At 34.9% G+C, this 24369-nt stretch overlaps 1 pseudogene; it reads left to right on the top strand.

Annotated features, from left to right (window-relative positions):
- Nucleotides 1-3583: 3583 nt before the first annotated feature.
- LOC121100235 lies at nt 3584-4072 on the top strand (annotated as a pseudogene).
- Nucleotides 4073-24369: the final 20297 nt, after the last annotated feature.

Below are 24369 nucleotides of genomic sequence, written 5' to 3'. Positions count from 1 at the left end.
ACATCAATGCCGCCATCATGTTTAATTGGTCAAGATCAACATTAGTTTGGGGCGCCTGGGTGGCACAGTCGTTAAGCGTCTGCCTTCGGCTCAGGGCGTGATCCCGGCGTTATGGGATCGAGCCCCACATCAGGCTCCTCCGCTATGAGCCTGCTTCTTCCTCTCCCACTCCCCCTGCTTGTGTTCCCTCTCTCACTGGCTGTCTCTATCTCTGTCAAATAAATAAAATCTTAAAAAAAAAAAAAAAAAAAAAGAAAGATCAACATTAGTTTGAAGATACATCCTTACTAAAGTGCCAAAAGGGATACTTTATTATTAATAATCAGTAAATATGATTTTGTCACTCAAAAGAAGGACAGAAAGAAAGATGAGAGAGTGGGAAACTAATGTGTAGTGAATATTTTATCTGTTTTGGTAGGCACTTTCACTCCTATTACATCATCCTCTCAGTAACCTTATCCCCCATGGTAATAATATATACTGACTTCAAATAAACCTTTGGAGCTTCATAATACCATTCCAGATAGTGAAATCACAGGGGTGTCTTGCCTCATAGAACTGGTTTGTGACAGAGCCAACTTCCCCTACCTGTAAAGTCAAATCCATTTCCACCACACCATTCTATCAGTCTTATTTCTGGAAATAAGTGTAAGGTAAATATCAGTTATTATAGGAGTAATTCTTTCAATGAAAATAGTGTGGATGAAATCATCTTAATATATTTATCTCTGTGTAGATAGTATTTCCTCACATAATTTTTAAATGAATTCAGTAAATAATTTTTAAAACTCATAGAAGACCCAAATATATGATTTTTCAAATTATAATAACACTCTTCACTCATATTTTAAGATCACTTCACTTGGACAGTATCATTTAGAAGTTATTTATTAGTAGATTTCTTGAATGACTGAGGACTTTTTGATAGTTTGTAAGAAAGAATACCAGATGAAAGTGGTGAAATACACACTATATAAGTTATTCACCATGTTATATTATTTTTCAGGCATTTAAAAATCCTGGAAAATGTAACCTCTCTTTTTCCTTTATGTTGAAATATCAGAAAAAAACTATTACTTTCTGCAGGGGAGAATTGCTTGATATAGCCCTTGCTTTGTTCTAACACCATTCCTTTCATATTCCATATTAATCATTAGTAATATATTCCTGCATGCTATTTTTCTGTATTCTCATATACAGTATTTTTTAGTCAATCATGAACTATATTATTAAATTTAAGATATTTAAGAGACTCCTGGGGGGCTCAGTCAGTTAAGCATCTGCCTTCAGCTCAGGTCATGATCCCAGAGTCCTGGGATCAAGTCCTGCTTGGGCTCTCTGCTCAGCGGGGAGCCTGCTTCTCCCTCTGCCTGCCCCTCCCCCTGCTTGTGCGTGTGCACGCACATACTCTCTCTCTCTGACAAATAAATAAATAAAATCTTTAGGGAAAAAAATAAGATATTTAAGAATAAAACAGTATGTTTGTGCATGTTTTCAGTCTGTGTATATATATCCATGCATGCACATCCTGTGTGTTATCCTCAGACTGATAGCAGGAGATAACGGTAAATTAATATTGAATTACTTCATTCATTCAACAAATTTTAAATTAGCTCTATAATAACCAGTTACTAGATTCATTCATTCATTCATAACAGTAAATTAGATATTGGAGTCCTTGCTATCTGAAGCTTAAAATCTAGCCTGGAAGGTGGTTGTGAAAGAAAAACTGCACCACTACAAATAAGATTACAAATGTAATAGATTGTAAATACCATGAATTGAAAGTGACTAACAGTTTGCTCAAAATAGACCTGGTCTATTCCTCGTGTGTGTGTGTGTGTCTGTGTGTGTGTGTGTGTGTATGAAAGAGTAACTCTTTTCATTTTAAAAATGTCTTGGTTTTGAATGAAGATGTATAATAGTCACTCTAATTAATGTTGAAACATCCTTTTATTGCTGGGATCAGTCTTATGATATATTTTTGTTGATACAGTATTATCTTCTGCTTGCTAGTATTTTTTAAGAATTTTTGCGTAAGGTGGTAGGATTGCCAGGAATGTTTCTTTGTGCAGTTTTTAATAAGGTGTCAGCAGTGTTGTGCTTGCTTTCTCTATGCTTTTTCATATCCTTTTGATTATTTGGATTTTAAACTTGACAATATTTAGCTATAAAATTATTTGGGGAGATGCTCTTTGATAATATTATGTATTTGTTTTCTGTGGAAATACCTCTTAGAGTTTCCTTGCTGGGGTGATATTTGGCAAATTATAGTTTCCTTGAGAGTTATCAATTTCATTCAGATTTTCAAAAATATTTCAGTAAAGGTATAAAACTAATATCCTAAGAGTTTTAAATGTTTCTCTTATGATGGTTATTCTTCCACATCATATTTTGTGATTTTCTATTTTTTTTTAAATTAGGTTAGCTGGTGATTTGTATATGGTTGGTTATTTATTATTTCTGAGTGCTTTGTTTTCTACTCATAAAATATATATTTTATACTGGAGATATATGTTACATTTTTCTATATTATGTGGGGATTTTTTCTGAGCACCAGTGTGTAAGCTGTTGCTTTTACATATGTAGAAATTTGAAGGTGTCGTGAATCGAGTCATTGACTTGCCCTCTACAAAGCAACAACTGCTTACTTCACTCTTTGGAAGTTCTCTTTTCCAGGTGACATTGAAAGTGTAACAAGACTTCACTTTGATAAATTTAGGTACCAAGGAAATCCATAATGTAATTCAGCAGCTGTGCTCAATATATAGGAAATAGTATTTCCAAACCAGACACTAAAACTAAAACTTGCTTTGAATATGTTAAGTCACATTTAAGCCTAAAAGATTTGGTAAAATGTGATCCAGTATATCATGATTGTATATTTCAATTTTAGTTATGCTTATTTCTCCACAGTCTTTCATAATCTATGGAATTAACCAGGACAGTACAATGGAAGTCAGTTTTGATGATCCATTCTTCTTAGTCATCAAGACTCATTCTATCATTATAAACTTCTACTTTTCTCCTCTTATTAAATTTGGAATAAATACACATGCCTTTGCCTCCAATATCATTACCTTGATAATGAGTCACCATCATTTCTGGCCTGAGTAGTTGCCGTAGATCCTTACTTTATATCCCTGAATTCACATTTGTACTTCTAAAACATTCTTGGACAATAGCCAGTATAATCTTTGTAAGTATAAATCTGAAAATATCACTCCAAATTAGAATATCTCAATGGTAAAACTCATAGAAGATCATATAGGAGAAAACCTAAAAGACCCTGGGTATGACTATGACTTTTTAGACACAACACAAAAGGTGTGATTTATGACAGACATAACTAACAAGCTGGGCTTCTTTAAAATTTAAAACTTCTGTAAGAGACAATGTCAAGAGAATGAGAGGAAAAGGCACAGACTAGGAAATAAAATTAGCAAAATATATATCCGACAAAGGACTATGACTCAAAATATACAAAGAATTCTTAAAATTGCACAATAAGAAAACAAACTACCTGATCTGAAGTAGGTCAAAGTCTGTCCTTGCAGACGCAGCCTCCCAGCACCGCTCAGCCATGGTCAACCCCACTGTGTTCTTCAGTATCGCGGCGGACTGCCAGCCCTTGGGCCACATCTCCTTCCAACTCTTTGCACACTGAGTTCCAAAGACAGCAGAGACCTTCTGTGCTCTGAGAACTGGGGAGGAAGGATTTGGTTATAAAGGTTCCTGTTTTCAGAGGATTATTCCAGGATTCACGTGCCAGAGTGCTGACACTATAATGGCACTGGCGGCAAGTCCATCTATGGGGAGAAATTTGATGATGAGAATTTCATCCTGAAGCACACAGGTCCTGGCATCTTGTCCATGGCAAATGTTGGACCCAACAGAAATGGTTCCCAGTTTTTCATCTGTACTGCCAAGACTGAGTGGTTGGATGGCAAGCAATGTGGTCTTTGGCAAGGTAAGAGAAGGCAGGATATTGTGGAAGCCATGGAGTGCTTTGGGTCCAGGAATGGCAAGAACAAGCAAGAAGTCCACCATTGCTGACTGTGGACAAATCTAGTAAATTTGACTTATGTTTTATCTTAGCTACCAGACCACTCCTGTAGTGCAGGAGAGTACCCGCTCACCCCATCTGCTTGAAATATCTATAATATTTGTGGTTTTGTTGCAGTTCCGTGGGTTCCATATTTTCCTTACTCCCCTCCAAGTCTAGCTAGATTGCAGAGTTCAGCTTATGATTATGAAATAAAAACTAAACAACGACAACAACAAAAGGAGGCCAAAGTCCTTAACAGACACTTCAAAAAAGAAGATACATAGATGCCAAATAAGCATATGAAAAGATGTTCCTTATGTCATATCAGGAAAATGCAAATTAAAATAACCATGATATACCACCACACACCTATTAGAATAATCAAAATCTGGGAAACTGACAACACCAAATACTACAGGTGAGAAAATAGAACAACAGAAACTCTCATTCATTGCTGGTGAAAATGCAGATGGTATAGCCACTCTGGGAGACAGTTTAATGGTTTCTTATAGTACTAAACCATATAATCCAGCAGTCACACTCCATGGTATTTACCCAAAGGATGTGAAAACTGATGTCCACAAAAAAAGCCTGCACACAGATGTTTATAACAGCTTAATTCATAACTACCCAAAATTGGAAGCAATTAACATGTCCTTTGGTAGGTAAATGGATAAATAAACTGTGGTATATCCAACAATGGAATATGATTCCGGACTAAAAAGAAATGATCGATCAAGCCATGAAAAGATATGGAGAGAACTTAAATGGGTATTACTAAATGAAAGAAGTCACTCTAAAAAGGTGACCTACTGTATTATTTCAATTATATGACATTCTGAAAAAGGCAAAAGTGTGAAGATAGCAAAAAGTCAGTTGTTGCTAATGGTTAGGGATGGGGTTGGAGAGCAAAATAGAGCGCAGAGGATTTTTAAGGCAGTGAAAATACTTTGTATAATACCCGTAATGATCGATACATATTAATACACATTTGTCCAAACCCATAGAATGTACAACACCAAGAGTGAACAGTAATGTCAACTGCAGACTCTGGGTGATTACGATGTATCAGTGTAGGTTCATCAGTTGTAACAAATACACCACTGAGGTGAGGATTGCTAATTACTAGGGAAGCTATATGTGTGAGGAAAGGGTATTTATGGGAAATCTCTATACCTTCCTCTCAGTCTTGCTATAAATCTAAAGCTGCTCTTAAAAACTGGTCAGCAATAAATAATCTCAGTGGCTTTACATTCTCTTAGAGACAAATCTGAAATAATCAACATGAAATGCAAGGCCTTGTGATGCACAGAATTCCACCTGTGTATCTAATTTCACCTTTGGTCTCTCTTACTTTGGTCATTTTATCAATTCTCACATATACCAAACTCTTTTTCCATCTGAAAATTGTGTGCACATGGTTCATTTTGCCTAGAATATTCGTATCTTTGTCTCTTTCTCTTTACCAGGTATCAGTCTTTGTGTAATTCTTCTCAGAGAGGTACACTGTAAACATTGAATCTACAGCTGAATCTCTTCTTCAATATGATTTATCACAAATTGTAATTACATATTTGATGATACATTTATGTCTCCACTATAGTATTAGTCCCATTTGGCAAGAACTGTGTCTGTTTGTCCACCAATGCATACCTAGCATATTTAGCACAATGAGTAGCCCATAGTCACTCAAAAATGGTGGTTTTGACTGATTGACTTTACTGTTAGTAAATTTCTTTTGCATCATTATCTTATCTCATCCTTATAGTAATCATAGCTGGCAGGTTATAATTATTCATATGTTGCAGAAAGCAGCATATTAAAAAGTATTCTAATCCTAAAGTAATACAAATTCAGAAAGTAAAATTGTTTAAATTCCCATTCCTATTCACTTAATATTTGTTTACTTTTATTCTTGTGACGATACATTAAATTGGGCCAATCAAGAAATCCATGGTGCTCAATGGTCAAGTTATCCATAAAAATTATTATATTAAACAGTATGGAGATTCCTCAAAAAATTAAAAATAGAAATATCATATAATGTAATTCCATTACTGGGTATTTACCCAAAGCAAACATGAACACTAATTTGAAAAAAAGGAAATGTACTCCTGTGTTTATGGCAGCATTATTTATACTAGCCAAGCTATGGAAGCAACTTAAGTGTTCACTGATAGAATGGATAAAAAACGAGGTGGTGTATATACACAATGAAATATTACTCAGCCATAAAAAAGAATGAGATCTTGCCATTTGTGACAATATGGATGGACCTAGGGAATATGATGTTAAGTGAAGTATGACAGACAGAAAAAGACAAATATGGTATGACTTCATTTATAGGTGGAATCTAAAAACCAAAGCAAATGAACCAACAAACAACAAACAGACCCATGAAGAGCAGAGAACAAACTGGTGGTTGCCAGAGGGGAAAAGGGTGGGAGGATGGGCAAAATGGGTGAAGGGGAGTGGGAGGTACAAGCTTCTAGCTATGGTATGAATAAGTCATGGGGATAAGAGGTGTTACAGCATTGGAAATATAGTCAGTGCTTATATAGAGACGGGTGGTAGCTACACTTGTGGTGAGCACAGCATAATGTATCGAGTTGTCAAATCCCTATGTTGTACACCTGAAACTAATATCACGTTATGTGTCAACTGTATTTCAATTTAAAAAAATATATTTTTAAGAACAGGTCCTAATTTTTATCATAAGTGGCAAAAATACTAACTTTTGAAAACTTTTCATAGTTTTAATTGCTATGTATTTTTTTAAAGATTTTATTTATTTATTTATTTATTTATTTATTTGACAGAGAGAGACAGCCAGCAAGAGAGAGAACACAAGCAGGGTTAGTAGGAGAGGAAGAAGCAGGCTCCTAGCGGAGGAGCCTGATGTGGGGCTCGATTCCAGAACGCTGGGATCACGCCCTGAGCCAAAGACAGATGCTTAATGACTGCGCCACCCAGGCGCCCCATATAATTACAGTATTTAACCTAAAGTGATATAGTCTCATTTTTTTTCTGAATTCGCAAATTTTGTTAGGAGAGCCCCACAATGTATAGCAGCTACTAAATTCATAGGCTCCATTTAAAGCCAGATACAGTTTTATTAAATGACTAACTTGAGAAAACCTAACTAAAGTAGAGAATTTAATAGTTAAGATTAGATGATATCATGCATTAAGTGAAAAGCTATAAATTAAATGACTCAGCAGCTTCATTATTCTCTGTATGGAGGGCTCAGAGGCTAATGATCTCATGTATCTAGAAGGAAACAGGCAGAGAAAGAAAGAACAGTTCTTTACAATGTTGTCACCCGGAAGCAATGTGATATTGTCATTAAGTAGTTATTTATTGATGAGAAATGTTAAAAACTCTAGTTTAATTTATGTACATGGTCTCAAAGTCAGATTGATAAAAAGTCTGGTTTTATGAATTACCTCCTAGAGTCAGATTGCTGCAACTTGAGGTGTTTTAGTTTGAATTATATCAAAATATCCCACAACTATTATAATACAGAGTGAAAGCTGTTTCTGATAAAAGTTACATTTTTTTAGAACATTTGGCTAGAACTTGTCATGGTGGATTGAAGGTATTTTAAATTGAACGTTATGTAAGCCTTTAATAAAGTTGTGAATGAAAATCATTTAGGAACAAGGAAACTAAGCTAAAGTTAATTTTAGCTGTCCTCCATCATTTTAATTATTGTTTCCTAGAATGAGAGCTATCACACCAGAAAGGCTCTTCCAATGTCTTGTGCAAATGACAAATAGCTGTGTTTCCAAATGTGTTTTCAAACAATGGCAAACAATAAAGACAACTTTATGTAATCCTAAAACCAACAAAGAAGAAGAAAAGAAAAAAAAACCTATTTTCAGCCACATAAGGGTAGAAATAGATGTTTTTCTGTCACAGAAGAAAAAATAAATGATTGACAATAGATTCAATTTATGAACATATGCATGGAAAATGTGTGATAACTCAGTAATTAAATTGTAGACAATAGCACATTCCCAAGTGTAAGGTAGCGCATGTTATCAACAGCTTGGTGAAATCATCCAGCTTGACACATCATCCAGAAGATGATAAAATTGGAAAGGATAAATTAATTTTTTCCAGCTGCATACACAGAGGATAAGGAGAAAAATAAGGGAATTTTATTATTTAATAATTACTGATATTTTTCATTTTTAATTAAGCAATTTAGTTACCTGTTCTTCTTTCTCAAGAATAATAAATAAATTAAGAACATTATATCAGTTTTTTTTCTGGTTATCTATATTGGCAGAATACTTCCATGGCTGGAATATTAATTTGTTTCATTAGCCAAGATGACTCCAAAGGAGGCTTCACAGTGGAGCTGAACTGGTTTTGACTATTGAGTCTACCATTTATTATCAGAGAAAACTGAAAGCAAGTTACTTAACTCTCTCCTGAACTCCATCTATAGTTTTCTTATCTTAATGTGGAGATATCCTCAAAAACAGGGTTTTTCTGAGAATAAGATATCACGTATAAAAGAACCTTTGTTACATACTAGTTACTCATTGTTAAATTCATCTTCTTCCATTTCTGTATACGCACATATTCCATGACAAAATTATGCAATACGATTTGTTGTAAAAATAAAACTCATTTTTATTTATTCTGTCTACTGTGAGCTAGTTTCCGTGTATATTTACGTTACTAGGTCTCTGGTAAAATTAAACAAAAGAAACAAAAAGAAAAACCTAAGACATAGTTCTTATTTGGACATCATTCATACAAGTGCTATCTGCAGTTATATTGTTTGATCTTTTGAAGCCATTCCAGTTGAATTTTTTCTTAATGGGCTTCTTTAGCTTGGAATCTTGGAAAAACTAGAATTAGTTCACAAAAATCCGAAACACAGCACATGGGTGACTTACATGGAGCTAGTATCAGTTCATTTTGAAAACCAAATTTATTCTATTTACATTGTACTAGAGTTTCACATTTGACAATAAATATAACCTCATCATTAGAAATTATATTTACTTGGCACATGAATAGCTCCTGTCCTAGTATTCTCTTCTTAGCTTTCACACATATACTTAACCAGCTGATATATATATATATATATATATTTTAGAAAGCTGGTAGTCTTTGATGTATACAAACTATAGAGAACTTCTATATTAACAATTTCTCTTGTGCAAATATTTTGACATATAATTTTGCTTACCACATGTTCCTTTAAACTTTGTCTTTCTGTATAGAAAATGCCTTTTTCCCCCATATTACTAAGTAAAGTTCATTTCTTGTTAATTGGACACATCACACATATCTCTGTTGATTATGAGTCCCTTTATCACATTAATCTATGCTGACTTTATTTACCTCCTCTCTTTTTTGCCAACTCCAAACTCATCAGCAAACCCTATGACGGTGCTTTCAAAATATACACAGAATCTTCACTTTCACTCCTTCCCCATTAACACTTCTGTTCAAATCACCATCAGCACTGTGTTAGAGTAGCCTCCTAATCACATCCCTTGCTACAACCCTTGCACTTCTAAGGTCTATCCTCTGCACAATGGCCCAAGCATCCTTTTAAAATGTAACTCATATCACTTTTCTACATAAAATATTTCAATGGCTTCTCTCTTTTTCTCCCCACCCCCCCAATAAAAATCAAACTCTTTACCAGTTGCTGAAGTGAACGGGCCCAACTTTCGGACAAATTCTTTTGATTCTAATTCTCCCTCTGATTGATGAAATGAGGCAATTTATGCAGTTGCATTTCTTTTGCTTTTAATAAAACCATAAAAAAAAAACAATGATATAAATGAGAGGTAACAAAGCAAATAAAATTAGTAGTTACCTCTAAAGCATATACTCAATTCATCAGGATAAAACAATACCAAATATAAGTCATATCATGTCATTCTTCAAACTGCTGATTATTTTGAATATTAAAAAATTATATCTTTTAAATTACAACTAATACTTCTGGGCTTCCTTTTCCTTTTTAAGGTATGGTAATTTCTGGATGATTTCTGAATCTCCTTTGTAGTCCACTGTTCTATAACTGTGTATGTGGAATATTCAGGTTAAGACTTATATTTACTAGGAATAAAAATAGCACAATTTTATGTTTCTAGTGGTACCAGAGCAGAACAATTGAATAACAAAATAATTTTCACATTCCATTTTTACTCTCCATTTTACAAAAAACACAGGAGGGAGACCCAAAAAATTGACCCCTAAGTGTGGAAATAAGCATAGATTTTAAATATAATCACCATGTGCTTCTAAAAATCAAGCTCTAAGTTTGGAGTTTATGTGTGAGGCTGCTGCGTTTTTCAACACTGTAGATGAAACTCATCATTTCAATATAGTGAGGCTACTAACCCAAAATAAATACTGATATTATTAGAGGTGAAGAAATCACTGAATATAAATACACCTGAGATGCTCATGCAGAGCAGAAAAACATATTTTAAAGAAAATATGCACATAAGAAAATATTTTCTAATTTGCATACCTGCAAAGTGCTATAGAGTGGTATTTTCCAAGTATTCCTGATCTCTGTCCATTTCTAGCTAGAATCATTTTTGCAACTCAAGTCCTTTTGTCAGTCTCTGTTGAAATACATCATGGCAAATGATCACCTTTAAGAGGGGCTCATTAAATATTCATATTCTTGCACCAATGGAAAGGGTTTTTTTTTTTCCCCATCTGCATGTAATTAAATCACATACTTAAATAAAACTCCCTATGCCAGTAGTCTGAATAGTTTTACTTTTATTTTTTTCTTTAGTGTATATGGGGAGGTAGGAGATTTGTAAAAGCAATGCTATTGCTTACAGAAAATACATCTCATTACTGATTTTCTCAATGGATTTAAATTCTTTCTGACATTGCAAATCCCTGAGGTTAAAATCTTATTTAAAGTTCACATTTGAGTTTATAATGGTTCTGCTTCTGTGCTGATTTAGATTTAATCAGAATGTGAAATAAAAAGAACACATAACCTTTTACATCTAAAACAGATTATATAATATTTGTAATTAATAAGCATCACTACATGGATAAATGGCATTCTGCATGACAATTTTATAGCATCATTAATATCAATGGTAAATTTCAAAGTACCCAAATGTGAAAGCATTTTCTTTACCTTACAAATACTCTTCTTATAACAAATGGTGTAGCACCTGTGAATTGATGATAAAGTCATCCTGGGATTTGAGAATTCACAACCACATGATAAAGGGGTTAAATCATCACCCCAGCTTATGTGGGAGCTCCCCAAATACTATGTTTCAAACAGCTGATTTTTTAGTTGAGCTAGTAATGTCAGTTTAGGGTCAATTAGAGTATTGCAATGTTTAACTATTTTGCCAGTCAAATGTAAGACTCACCTAACAATTTGTTGAGCATGGATTCAGATCAGACTACTAGGCTGTGATGGTTATAGCTAATAATTTTGTTGAATGAGTGATCAATTGGAAAAGAGAGAGAACCACTCTATGCTTCGAACTTCATCATTGTACATTATTTCACACCATTTCAATAACTGAAACTTGATTAGTATATGTCTCTTTGTACATCTTCCAATGTTGGCCATTTCTGTCATTCTTCTCAAATATTCCTGCCAAAAGGAAATATTAGTGTTTTTCATGCCATTCTCTCCTCAATCTCAAAAGTTGTTCTACTATTCCCAACCTAGCAGTGTCTCCTTTGAGGATCTTTCATGGCATACCAACTGTTAACATCACATAGAACTTCTTAGTCTCTTCAGTCCACCCTCTCTTCCTTCATCCCTTCTGTTTGTCCTTCCAGAGTTTTTGAATTATCACTGAGTGTTAGGCACAATGCCAGATACTAATAAGAAAGCTTTAAATGAGGCACAGTTTCTGTTTTCAGTATTTTAGCCTTCACCCTATTCCTTGCCATTGTTTTTGGAAGATTCTTATTCACATTAAGTTGTTTTCTCTGAGCGCCTGGGTGGCTCAGTCAGTTAAGTGTCTGCCTTCTGCTGGGGTCATGATCTCAGGGTCCTGAGATCTATCCCCATGTCATGGGCTCTGCGCTGAGCAGGGAGTGTGCTTCTCCCTCTCCCCGTCTCTCTGCCCCTCCCTCTGCTCGTGTGCACGCTCTCTCTCTATCTCATATAAATACATTCTTTCAAAAAATTGTTTTCTCTAATCCTGGTTTCCGGTTTCTTTGATCACTTCAACTCTAATCACTTCTCTTGTCACTTCACTCCACTTTTTGTTTTTTTCCCATGGCCACGATCCACATCATGGTTTAGAATCTCATTTTTTGCTTAATTCTTTCTTCAAAGTTCATCTTAGCTACTCCTTTTCCATAAAAGTTGTTGAATTTCAATTCTTAAACCCTATAGCATTTTCAATATATTTTATCAGAACATACATATCTATGTGTATTAAATAACTTATCATTAAGTGTCTTACTTTGTACCAGGAAAATATTTTACTTTCATTGTTGGATAATATGCTCACCATGAACTTCTCATATGTAGATTCATCTAAATAGCCTTTGAATCTGCATTTCTGTCTAGCACATCATCTTGTTAGCTATTCAATTACTTCTTGAAATAAATCTATCTTGTTTAAAACAATGGTAATGGTGTTATAGATAGTATTGAGTAAGGGACAGGTGGGGCTAGGTAGGGAAAAATAGGTAGGGGGCTCCGGGATCAGGTTCACAGAAATCCCAAAAATGCGGAGGTGTAAGGGGATAAGGGAACACACCAGACCACCCTGCTGTAGGTGTCTGAGGGGGAAATCTTATTTATGACAGGCTCCTGTGGTCAACAGAAAATAAGCAGACCCTAAAAAGAAGTAAGCCATTAAAGATGTTAACACTAGTCCTTAATCAATGGTGCTGCCAGTAGAGAAGTCAAAAAGATTGAAGTTCCCTGGTTAACTTTCTATAAAAGACCAACCCTAAAGGCCCTCAGTGGCAACCCTGTCAGACCCCCTCACTCCTGAGAGCTTTTTTTCTGTATCCTTGCTTAATAAAACTCTGTTGCTTTATTCACTCTCCTTTGTCTTAAAAATTCATTCTTCGAATCCATGAGACAAGAACCTAGCTCTCCCACTTCAGTATCACACATTAAGTTTGTTAATATACCTGGAGTGGTCCAAATTATCCTAAAACAAGATTTTATTACTTACATCAAGTAAAATAAAGTCCCATGGAAAAAAAATCATTATTTTTTGTCATGTATATCTCGCACTTACATAATGAAATGGATATGATTTCTAATAACACATCTATCATAGTTATTTACAGTTACCAAGAGAGGCAGAATGATAATGTTGGGAAGAAGAATATTTGACTTTTAAATTTCTGCTGTCAGATGTTCCAGATCAATGACTATTTGCTGTGACAGAGTTCTGAGACCCTTAATAACCTTTGTCCCTCATATGAATCTGTAGAACTTCTAATTCTGACAAAATTCTAGCAGAATTTTGTCCTCTCTTCTTAAAACCCTCTGTGTTGGTGACTGTGTATTATCAACCCCAAAAATCACAAGCCTCCTTTCCTTTGTTCTTCAAAGGAAAATAAATAAAGCATTTAAAAAGTTTATTTCTAAGGAAGGCAATAGCTACCTTCAAAGTTCAGAAAATGGAAAATAAGTACTCTTAAATTGCTACTTCAACTGGACACAAATTCTTAAAAATCTGACAACCAATCCGAAGAATTGTAACGTACTTCCCTTGTAAAAGTCATAGGAAATAAGTTGCTGCAAAAAACAAAAACTATATATGTATAAATATATTTCTAAGGTTAAGAAAAAAGCATAAAGAAAACAATAGGCCTGATTCTAGGTCTTTTTCTATGGATTTAAAAAAAATATATGCAAGCTTTATTTTTTCATTTTTAAAATGATTACTGCTCACATGTTACAAGTTAACGTGGGCTCATTTTCTGCTTTCTACATTTACATTTCATTTTCTTATGCAGTTAATCATTGAAGTATTTGTCCATGGCCGTGCAATAGAAAGATTCTGCATCTGACATATATTAAAGCACCTACACCCAGGCTTCTCCCAGTTCATGCTTTACTTTGAGCATGGACTGTCACAAGCAAAATTAAGCTAGCCTCCTCAAGTAGTCCCCAGTGGGCACAGAATCAAGACTGGGCTCTGTGCTCCGTCTGATTCCTTTGGCTGGAATTCCAGATACTGCTTTCCTTTATGGTGAAATCAGTAAGGTTTTGGGCAAACTCTGTATTGGTGCTGGATGGGGGAGAAAACAAAAGGCTTTATAAATATTCAACATGTTAGGTAGCCAACTAGAGAGGCTGAGTATTAGTTCCCCAAGTAGATAAGGAAATAACTATATTAATTAGCTTTTGTAGACTAATTCCATAGCACAGCATTGTTCATATGAGAAATTATAGTCTGGGCTCCAAGCAACTGACTACTACTCACTGCTCCTAAATAATAAAGAAATGTGAGGTGTTGTAAGTTGGATACTGTCTAGTCATCATGATGGATTTGTAAAGCTCCTGAAAACATAATAGTAATTGGAGCTTTTTAAAAAATTAAAACTTAAAGGTAGTTTTTTTTCCCATTTTTAATGTTCTTTGAAGATACTCTGCCAATGGGAGGGAGTATATGTAGATTTAAATCAACTGATTGCTTTTAAAACAATCTGTACTAAGTGCACTTGAAGTTTCTGCTTAGTGATGAGAGTTGGAAACAATGTGTCCCCACCCTCATAATAACAACAAAGCATCTATAGAATCTGGAAGTTCATGAATATTTTTGAGCTCATCAAGGAGCTAAGGTTGCAGGACAGCTGACAGCATGTAATTTAAATGACAGGATGTAAACCTTTGCTTACTTAGGGCAGAAACAGACCCAGATCAACAAGGAAAATTTGGCAAAAATGGCTAACAACTTGTTGGCAACTGCTAGGCTATGGAAAGAGAATGGTTGACCCTAGGGGCAGCAAATATAAAGGATGTTTGTATCATTTTTCAGGCTATTTTTCCTAAATCACCCCTGGCAAGATTCCTGAGAAAGCGCCCTTTATGGTGATGGGGGAAAGGGAGCCACGGCCACCAAGGAAGAGAAACTAAATTGTGTCCAGACCCTTCTTCATCTCCCTCTTGCTGAGAAACATTTTTCCATGAGTCTCTCTGTTTACCCACATCTTGCAAGTAGAGGCACAAATAGCCTTTTGTCCTAGAGTATCTGTCTGATAATATGTGTATACTGAAAAGCCTTGGAAGATAGAGATACTATCTCCCTCAGGAACAGAAAGTAGATATGTTTGCTGTCAGTATAACAAAGATAAAGTTTCTAATGGGACAAAGGTTAAGAAGGTTTGTTTGCGGCCCCTTATAAATGATGACAGCTTTCTAGGTTTCAAGTTCCTTACCTGTGACACCTCCCTCAACAGTGTTGCCTCATGGGAGTTGGGAGGAGGGGAGCAAAGGAAATTACTGTGAACATAAAGTTCCTGCTGCTTGCTTTGTTAGGAGCAAATGTCTTTTGTCTTTGACCCAGGATTCCTGCATTTTCTGCCTGCATCCTTGTAAGAGGGAATATAACTTCTTAGCTTTACATAGGGTACAATTTTTTTTAGGCTTTTTAGTTTTTGGCATATCCCTAGGGAACAAAATACTTAAGCTATGGAGTAAAAGAAACATACTTCATTCCCCTTAGGAGTCTAAGGTAAAACACACTGCAACTGAAACAAATAGCTCTAAAGGAGGATCAGGAATACATGGTGTGCCCAGAACTTTAGCTCAGGAAGGTTCAGGACTGCTGAAAAGGTCACACCCTTAATACCTGGGATCAGATGGCCCACCTAAGTCTGAGGCTTAATCCTACTAACAGAGAATCACTACCCCCTCCACGCTAACAAGCACCAAATTGCAGGTAAGAGCTCAGTATTGCTGTGAGAATTGCAGGAGCATGGACAAAGCTCCCTGATGCATAGAACGAAGCAAGGACTTAAAGCTGAAGATGGAGATGATTGAGAAAAATTCCCTGGCAAATATACTTATACCCTAAATTCATGGTAAACAGAGGAACTTAAAATCTGTGTTGCACTGAGGATAACCGTTGCAGCAATAAACCTAAAAACTAGCCACATTTCTTACTAGATTAACTATAGGCCCTCACACTGAAAGCACTGATGGAGGAATGACGTGCCCCTTTTTAAGAATAAAACCTATTTACCTTAGTCTCTTCTTTCCTACATAAGATGTCCAGCTTTAAAGGGGAAAAAAAAAAGGCAAAACATATTAAAAGGCAAGAAAGCCCACTTCCAAGAGACAAAATGGATCAGTACAATGACTCATATGTGAAAAAGATTTTGGAACTAGACAGAGAATTTTAAGTAACTATGATTAATGTGTTGAAGGCTCAAATAGAAAAGATGGGCAGCATGAAATATCAGACGCATAATTTGGGCATAGAGATGAAAAGTATAAGAATGGACCTAACAAATGCTAAAAAACAAAAGCACAATAACAGAAGTTAAAAAAAAAAAATGCCTACAAATACTCCTTAGTTGGCTTGACCCAGCCTATGAAAGAGTCACTCAAGTTTAAGAAAGGTCAGTAGATACTTATCAGATTGAAATAGAATAAGGAAAAAAGGTAAAACAACACAGCAACAACAACAAACAACAACCTAATGGGTGTGGAACGGTATCAAACATCTATGTAGCTGAGATCCCAGAAGGATGAAAGACAGAATGAGGCAGAAAAGTTTGTTATAATAGTTAAAAATTTGCAAAAATTAGTGACAGAGAATTCTCACAAATAAAATAAGCTTAAGAACATCTAGAGAGATCGTCATCAACAGCAAAATATACCTAGTTATATCATATTCTATTTGCTTTAATAAAAGACTAACAAAAACTTGAAGACACAGGGGGAAAATAATTGCAAATAGGCAAACAAAAATAATAACAAGTAGACATCTCATCAAAAAGCATTCAAGCCACAAAAGCGTGGCATGAGGTCTTCAAAATAGTGAAAGGAGGAAAAAAAAAAAGATCAACCCAGAATATCCCGCAAAAATAGCTCTCAGAAATGAAGGAGAAATCAAGACTGTCCTGGACCACCAACAAAATCTGATAAGATTCATTGGTAACAAGTTCCACTACAAGGATATTTACAGAGTTTTCCATGAAAAGGCGCTGTGAAACTGGGGCAGAATCTTGGATCAACATGAAAAAATGAAGAGTGCTGGAAATAAAGTAAGGATAAAAACTTGTCTTATTAATCTAAATCACTCTTAAAGATAAGTGACTAAGCAAAATCATGACCCATTTATTGCAAGTCTGCACTAATAAAAGAGTAAAAATTTATGAAAGTAAAAATTCATGACAAAACTGGCATAATACTTAGGAATATAGTGTAGAGAGGTCTTTATAGCAAGGGGTATAATATTATTTTAAGATAGACACTGATAAAATGAAATTAAATATATTCTAAGCCCTAGGGCAATCATTAAAAATATTTTTTAAATGAGTATACATAGTAAGTCTATAGTAGAGATAAATTTGAATCATAAAGAAATGCTTAAACTATGAAAAGGATAAAGAGAAAATAAAATGTGTAAAGAACATATGGAACAAGTAAAAACAATTACCAAGATGGGTAGATTTCAGTACAATCATGTCAACATGACATTACATTACAGTAGTATAAACACACCAATTAAACAGAGATTGCCAGATTTTACACAAAAGTCGGGAAAAAAAGCAAGACCCAATTATATACTATCTAAAAGAAATCTGACTTAAATGTAAAGATAGGTCAAAATAAAAGGATGACATGAGATACGTAGAGTTGTAAAAATCATAGAGACAAAAGGTAGAATGGTGGTTGCCAGAGCCTGGGAAAGGGAGGTGGGGAGTCGTGTTTAATGGGTATAGAGTTCCAGTTTTACAAAATGAAAAGAATTATGGAGGTGGATCGGGGTGATGGTTGTGCAGCATTATGAACATGCTTTAAAATAGTTATGAACATGCTTAAAAATAATGATGGTAAATTTATAAGTGAACAATATTAAGCACATTCATAATGTTGCACAACCATCACCCTCATCCACTTCCATTACACACACACACACACACTATAGTATATATACTATATGTCTACCACAATAGAAAAAATCAAAACATGCAATACCATCATTAACCAAAAGAAAGCTGAGGTATCTACATTAATATCAGAAAAAAAGTAAACTTCTGAACAATGAGTATTATCAAGTATGAAAACAAACATTAAATAACAACATAAGGGTCAAGTCTCTAGGAAGACATAGCAATTCTAAATAGCCATGTACCAAATAACAGAACTTTAAAATGTATGAAGCAAAAACTGTTAGAACTGCAAGGTAAAATACCCAAACCCACAGTGTTAGCTAGAGCCTTCAACACTGTTCTTTAAGTAACTGCCTGAATAAGAAGACAGAAAATTAGTGTATACATAGAAGACCTAAGCAACACTATGAAACAATATAATCTAATAGATATATTCAGAGGACTTCACCCAGCAATAGTGTTACTATCAAGAACATATTGAACACACTTTTTTATGGACACATAAAGAATACACCAAGATAGACCATATTCTAAAAAAAAAAAAAAAAGGAAGAAGTTAAAGAATAAAAAATCATAGGATATATTCCTAAAATACTAGAATTAACTATAAGTCTGTAACAGATATCTGAAAAATCTTAAAATATTTGTGAATTTAACATCACTCCCAAATAACTGTTGATACAAAATGCAAGTGTCAAGGGAAATTTTAAAAAAATAAGAAAAGCAACAACATTTTGAGCTAAATGAAAATAAAAATACGCAGTATCAACATTGGTAGGATGCAGCTTTATCAGTGCCTAGGTGTAAATTTATAGCACAAGTGTTAAGATCAAAAAGATAATGATCTCAAATTAGTGATCTGAACTTGTAAGAAACTGGAAAAAAGAACGAATTTAGCAGAAAGCAAAGGTGGTTCAAGATTTGAAAATCAATTTTTGTAATAATTTTAACAGACTAAAGAAGAAAACTATCATCTCAAAAATATAAAAGTAATTTGACAAAACTGAATATGCACTAATGATAAAAACTGTGCAAATTTGAAATAGAGGGGAGTCTACATTTAATATAATAATAATAAAATGGAATGCTTTCTCGATAGGAAACCAGATAATACGCCCCCCTTTATCACATACACTGAACATCACACTGGACTTCCTAGTCAATGCCATAAGGCAAGATAAACAAAAGGCATACAGATTGGGATGGAAAACATAAATCTGTCTCATACCTATTGACAGAAAGCATGACTATCAGAAAAGCCCAATATTTAGGTGAACATAATCATATCATGACCCCAGTGAACATGGAGATTTGAATTATCACTCCTTTCTAAGAATTGCCACAGTAAATCTCATAAAAACCATCTATGAGAAGCCTACAGCAAATATCATTATCAATGGGGAAAAGCTGGAAGCCTTTCCCTTAAGATCAGGAACACGACAAGGATGCCCACTCTCGCCACTATTATTCAACATAGTACTAGAAGTCCTTGCAACAGCAATCAGACAACAAAAAGGGATAAAAGGTATCCAAATCGGCAAAGAAGAAGTCAGACTGTCTCTCTTCGCAAATGACATGATACTCTATATGGAAAACCCAAAAGAATCCACTTCCAAACTATTAGAAGTTATAGAGCAATTCAGTAACGTGGCAGGATACAAAATCAATGCTCAGAAATCAGTTGCATTTCTATACACGAATAATGAGACTGAAGAAAGAGAAATTAGGGAATCCATCCCGTTTACAATAGCACAAAAAACCATACATTACCTTGGAATTAACTTAACCAGGGACGTAAAGGACCTATATTCTAGAAACTATAAATCACTCTTGAAGGACATTGAAGAAGACACAAAAAGATGGAAAAAATATTCCATGCTCATGGATCGGAAGAATTAACATAGTTAAAATGTCCATGCTACCCAGAGCAATCTACACTTTCAATGCTATCCCAATCAAAATACCAAGGACATTTTTCAAAGAACTGGAACAGATAGTCCTTAAATTTGTATGGAACCAGAAAAGGCCCCGAATTTCCAAGGAACTGTTGAAAAGGAAAAACAACGCTGGGGGCATCAAAATGCCGGATTTCAAGCTGTACTACAAAGCTGTGATCACAAAGACAGCATGGTACTGGCACAGAAATAGACACATAGACCAATGGAACAGAATAGAGGACCCAGAAATGGACCCTTGGCTCTTTGGGCAACTAATCTTTGATAAAGCAGGAAAAAACATCTGGTGGAAAAAAGACAGTCTCTTCAGTACATGGTGCTGGGAAAATTGGACAGCTACATGCAAAGAATAAAACTTGACCACTCTCTCACACCATACACAAAGATAAACTCCAAATGGATGAAAGACCTCGATGTGAGATAGGAATCCATCAAAATTCTAGAGGAGAACATAGGCAGCAACCTCTACGACATCGGCCAAAGCAACCTTTTTCATGACACATCTCCAAAGGCAAGAGAAACAAAAGATAAAATGAACGTGTGGGACTTCATCAAGATAAAAAGCTTCTGCACAGCCAAGGAAACAGTCTAAAAAACTAAGAGGCAGCCCACGGAATGGGAGAATATATTTGCAAATGACACTACAGATAAAGGACTGGTATCCAAGATCTACAAAGAACTTCTCAAACTCAATACACGAGAAACAAATAAACAAATCAAAAAATGGGCAGAAGATATGAACAGACACTTTTCCAATGAAGACATACAAATGGCTAACAGACACATGAAAAAATGTTCAAAATCATTACAATAGCTAAATCATGGAAGGAACTGAGATGCCCTTCAACATTAAGAAGGATTAAGAAGTTGTGGTCCATATATACAATAGAATATTACTCAACTATCGAAAAGAACGAGTTCTCAACATTTGCTGCAACATGGACGGCACTGGAGGAGATAATGCTAAGTGAAATAAGTCAAGCAGAGAAAGACAATTATCATATGATTTCTCTCATCTATGGAACATAAGAACTAGGAAGATCGGTAGGGGAAGAAAAGGATAAAGAAAGGGGGGTAATCAGAAGGGGGGATGAAGCATGAGATACTAGACTCTGAGAAACAAACTGAGGGCTTCAGAGGGGAGGCGGGTGGGGGAATGGGATAGGCTGGTGATGGGTAGTAAGGAGGGCTCGTATTGCATGGTTCACTGGGTGTTATACACAACTAATGAAACATCAAACTTTACATCAAAAACCAGGGATGTACTGTATGGTGACTAACATAATATAATAAAAAAAACATTAAAAAAAAAAAAAAGAATTGCCACAGTAGTGGTATCTCATCTTTATTGGAAACTTGGATAATGACAATCTGCTTTCTGTTTCTGTAAAGCAAGTGTTATATATGAACTTTGAAAGGCACAATCTTCAGAATCTGAGGTGAGGATTGGAGTAAAACAAGGAGATTCTCATAAAACCTAATGATAAGGAGAAACCTTTTCAGGAGCTTTGATATCCCTTAGCAATCCCAACCACAAAATTAGGAACATTGAAGACTGTGTCCTCAAGTCCAGGTCAGGCTCTCATAAACTGAATGTTTTCAGTTATTAGGAACTTGCCTGACACTTCTGTGCTTTGAGTTGTCTTGCAGTACTTTGATTTAAGACATAATGAGCAAAATGGCTATATGTCGTTGGCAATTGGAAGCTATTATATAAGGATGACTTTCCTTACACATCCATTTAAAAGGCATATTTGCAACTAATGATGTACTGTATGGTGACTAACATAACAAAATAAAAGAAATAAAATAAAAATAAAAGGCATATTTGCTGGAGGACTTTAAAAATAGATTTATGTCACTTTTGTCTGCTTAGATTTGATACTGTTACAACCAGGAGACGCATATATATCCTTCAGAAAACGCATGGCAAAATGCTACTAAATGTTTAGATTTGAGATATTACAAGTAGTCATAGTCAATACATAAGGCAGCTTAATGGATTCATTTTTATTTGTGGTAGACTTAATTCAGAAGCACAGACACAGAACCAAGAATATATTAATCTTCATTTTGTCATTGTCTTTTGGTTAGCCTACTTTTGTTTACTTCTGTAACTCAGAACATGCTCATACAAATGTTCTATCTTAAATGTAACCCAAGATTTAACACAAGTACTGAGTTTTTCTGACTTACTCCACTGAAAGTGCCCTTCAACCTCATCTTCCATGCTTGTCATCTCTCTAGCCATGCTGGCTGCCTCTTCATTCATAACCTTCCTCCCATCTTTACCTTGCTAGCGCTCAACTAAAAAGTCATTTCCTCAAAGAGACATCTTCTGACCTTCTGATTTAAATTATGTAACTCCCTCCTCCGGTTATTCCTTCTTATCATAATTGGCCATTACATATTCATCACTCTATTATTAAGTGCCAGTATCCCTCTCTAGATTGAGAGTTCCATTCTGATAAAATAATTGTGTGTGTGGTTAATCATTTTGTGTATATGGTCTAGCAGAATTGCTGGCACACGGAAGATGCCAACCTCAACACCTGCTTCTTGCCTAATCTTCCATATTTTAGGAAAGAAAATCAGGCCAAAAGATGTGCCTCCTCCCTTTCTTTCTCACCTCTTTGCCATACTATTGGCAATTCGTGTAAGCTCTACCTTCAGATGTGCACTACCTTAAAATATGCACTACCTTAAAATATGCACTATAAATTATTCATCTGAGTACTTTTCACTTCCTTTTCCACCAGCATGCTAATCCAACCCTTTATCTACTGCTTGGGTTACTGCAGTAACCCTCTAAATAGACTATCTGCTCCCTTCTGGCTCCCAGTCTCTAAAAACTTTTTTCCAGGAACAAGAATGAATCTGTAAAAATATAAATATGATCATGTTGCTCCTTTCCTCAAATCTCTCCAGTATCCTCCCATCACACCCAATGCCTACCCAAAGGTTAATAAAGCTTTTAGTGATCTGCTTTCTAATCTTGTTCATCCCTTATGATTCTTGTTTTTGCACTCCCACTCCAACATGCTGTGCTAGGCACCATGACTCATGTGCTCATCAGGTCTTTACTTCAGTGTAACATCATCAGACAAGTCTTGCTTGTCCATCCTTTCTAAGAAGTTCCACAATAATTTGTTTCCAGCTGATCGAGATATTATTGACATATAATATATGTAACTTTAAGGTGTACAATATGATGATTTGGTTTTCCACAATCATTTTCTACCTGCAGATTGCTTTTTCTTTTTACTTTATGCAACTTCATACTCTCTGTCATTTAAGCATTTATTGTTTTGTTTATGTCTCTTTTCACTAGATAATAAGCTTTTAAAAGTATGGATTTTGTTGTTTCGTTTTGTTTGAATTCACATAGACTTTCCAAGCCACCATTAGGTTCTTAGTAAATTCTGTTGAATGAATAAATAAATGTTCAACAAATAGTCCTTAATAAATGAATGAAATAATGCATGAATGATTAAATTACAACTGACAAATTGAGGATGTACAAGGAGTCATTCTCTTTGGCAGGTAATAAGCTACACCCAGGGAAGAGCAAAGTTTCAGGTTGAATGTTCCAGTGTATTAAATATGCATCTATGCATCAAGTTTTATTTATATGTCCATAATATTTGGTATATTAGTCCATACGCTTTTTAATGATTTCACTTATCTGCTTGATTAAAAAAGACCCTGAATTTTTATAGGCTATCATATCCTGTCTCATATTTTTTGCCAAGCATTCAAAATTTTCCACAATCTAACTGTAATCTTTTACATACAGTACATCATTAGTTGCAATATGTCTTTTAGATGGATGTGTAAGGAAAGTCATCCTTATATAATAGCTTTCAATTGCCGACAACATATAGCCATTTTGCTCATTATATCTTAAATCAAAGTACTGCAACTAACATCTCTTTTGAATCATCCAAAATGTTAAAAATCATGCTGACACCAAGCACACATCTTAGTTTCTAATACCATTCTCCAGTAAAAGAAAACTGGAGCTCTTTTTGAAATGACTGATGGGCATGGACAGGGACTATATATAAGATGATCTCGGAGTGTCTTGTCAGATCAGAAAGCAAGAACATGTTTGATGAAAAGTCACCATAATAAAAGAATTTGTCAAAGGAGGCAGAGAAACCAACTAAAAGACTTCCAAATAACCAAAACTGGAACAATTTTTACAGCGAAACAAATTAAGTAGAATTAGATTATAACCCAAAGTATAAAATAAATATACTTGAGTCCCTACTGATAAAAATAAATTGT

This window comes from Ursus maritimus, unplaced genomic scaffold, assembly GCF_017311325.1.
Source record: "Ursus maritimus isolate PB19 unplaced genomic scaffold, ASM1731132v1 scaffold_10, whole genome shotgun sequence".
In the NCBI taxonomy this organism is placed as follows: Eukaryota; Metazoa; Chordata; class Mammalia; order Carnivora; family Ursidae; genus Ursus; species Ursus maritimus.
Note: the sequence above shows the minus strand (reverse complement) of the source record. Positions and strands in the feature narration are given on the sequence as shown.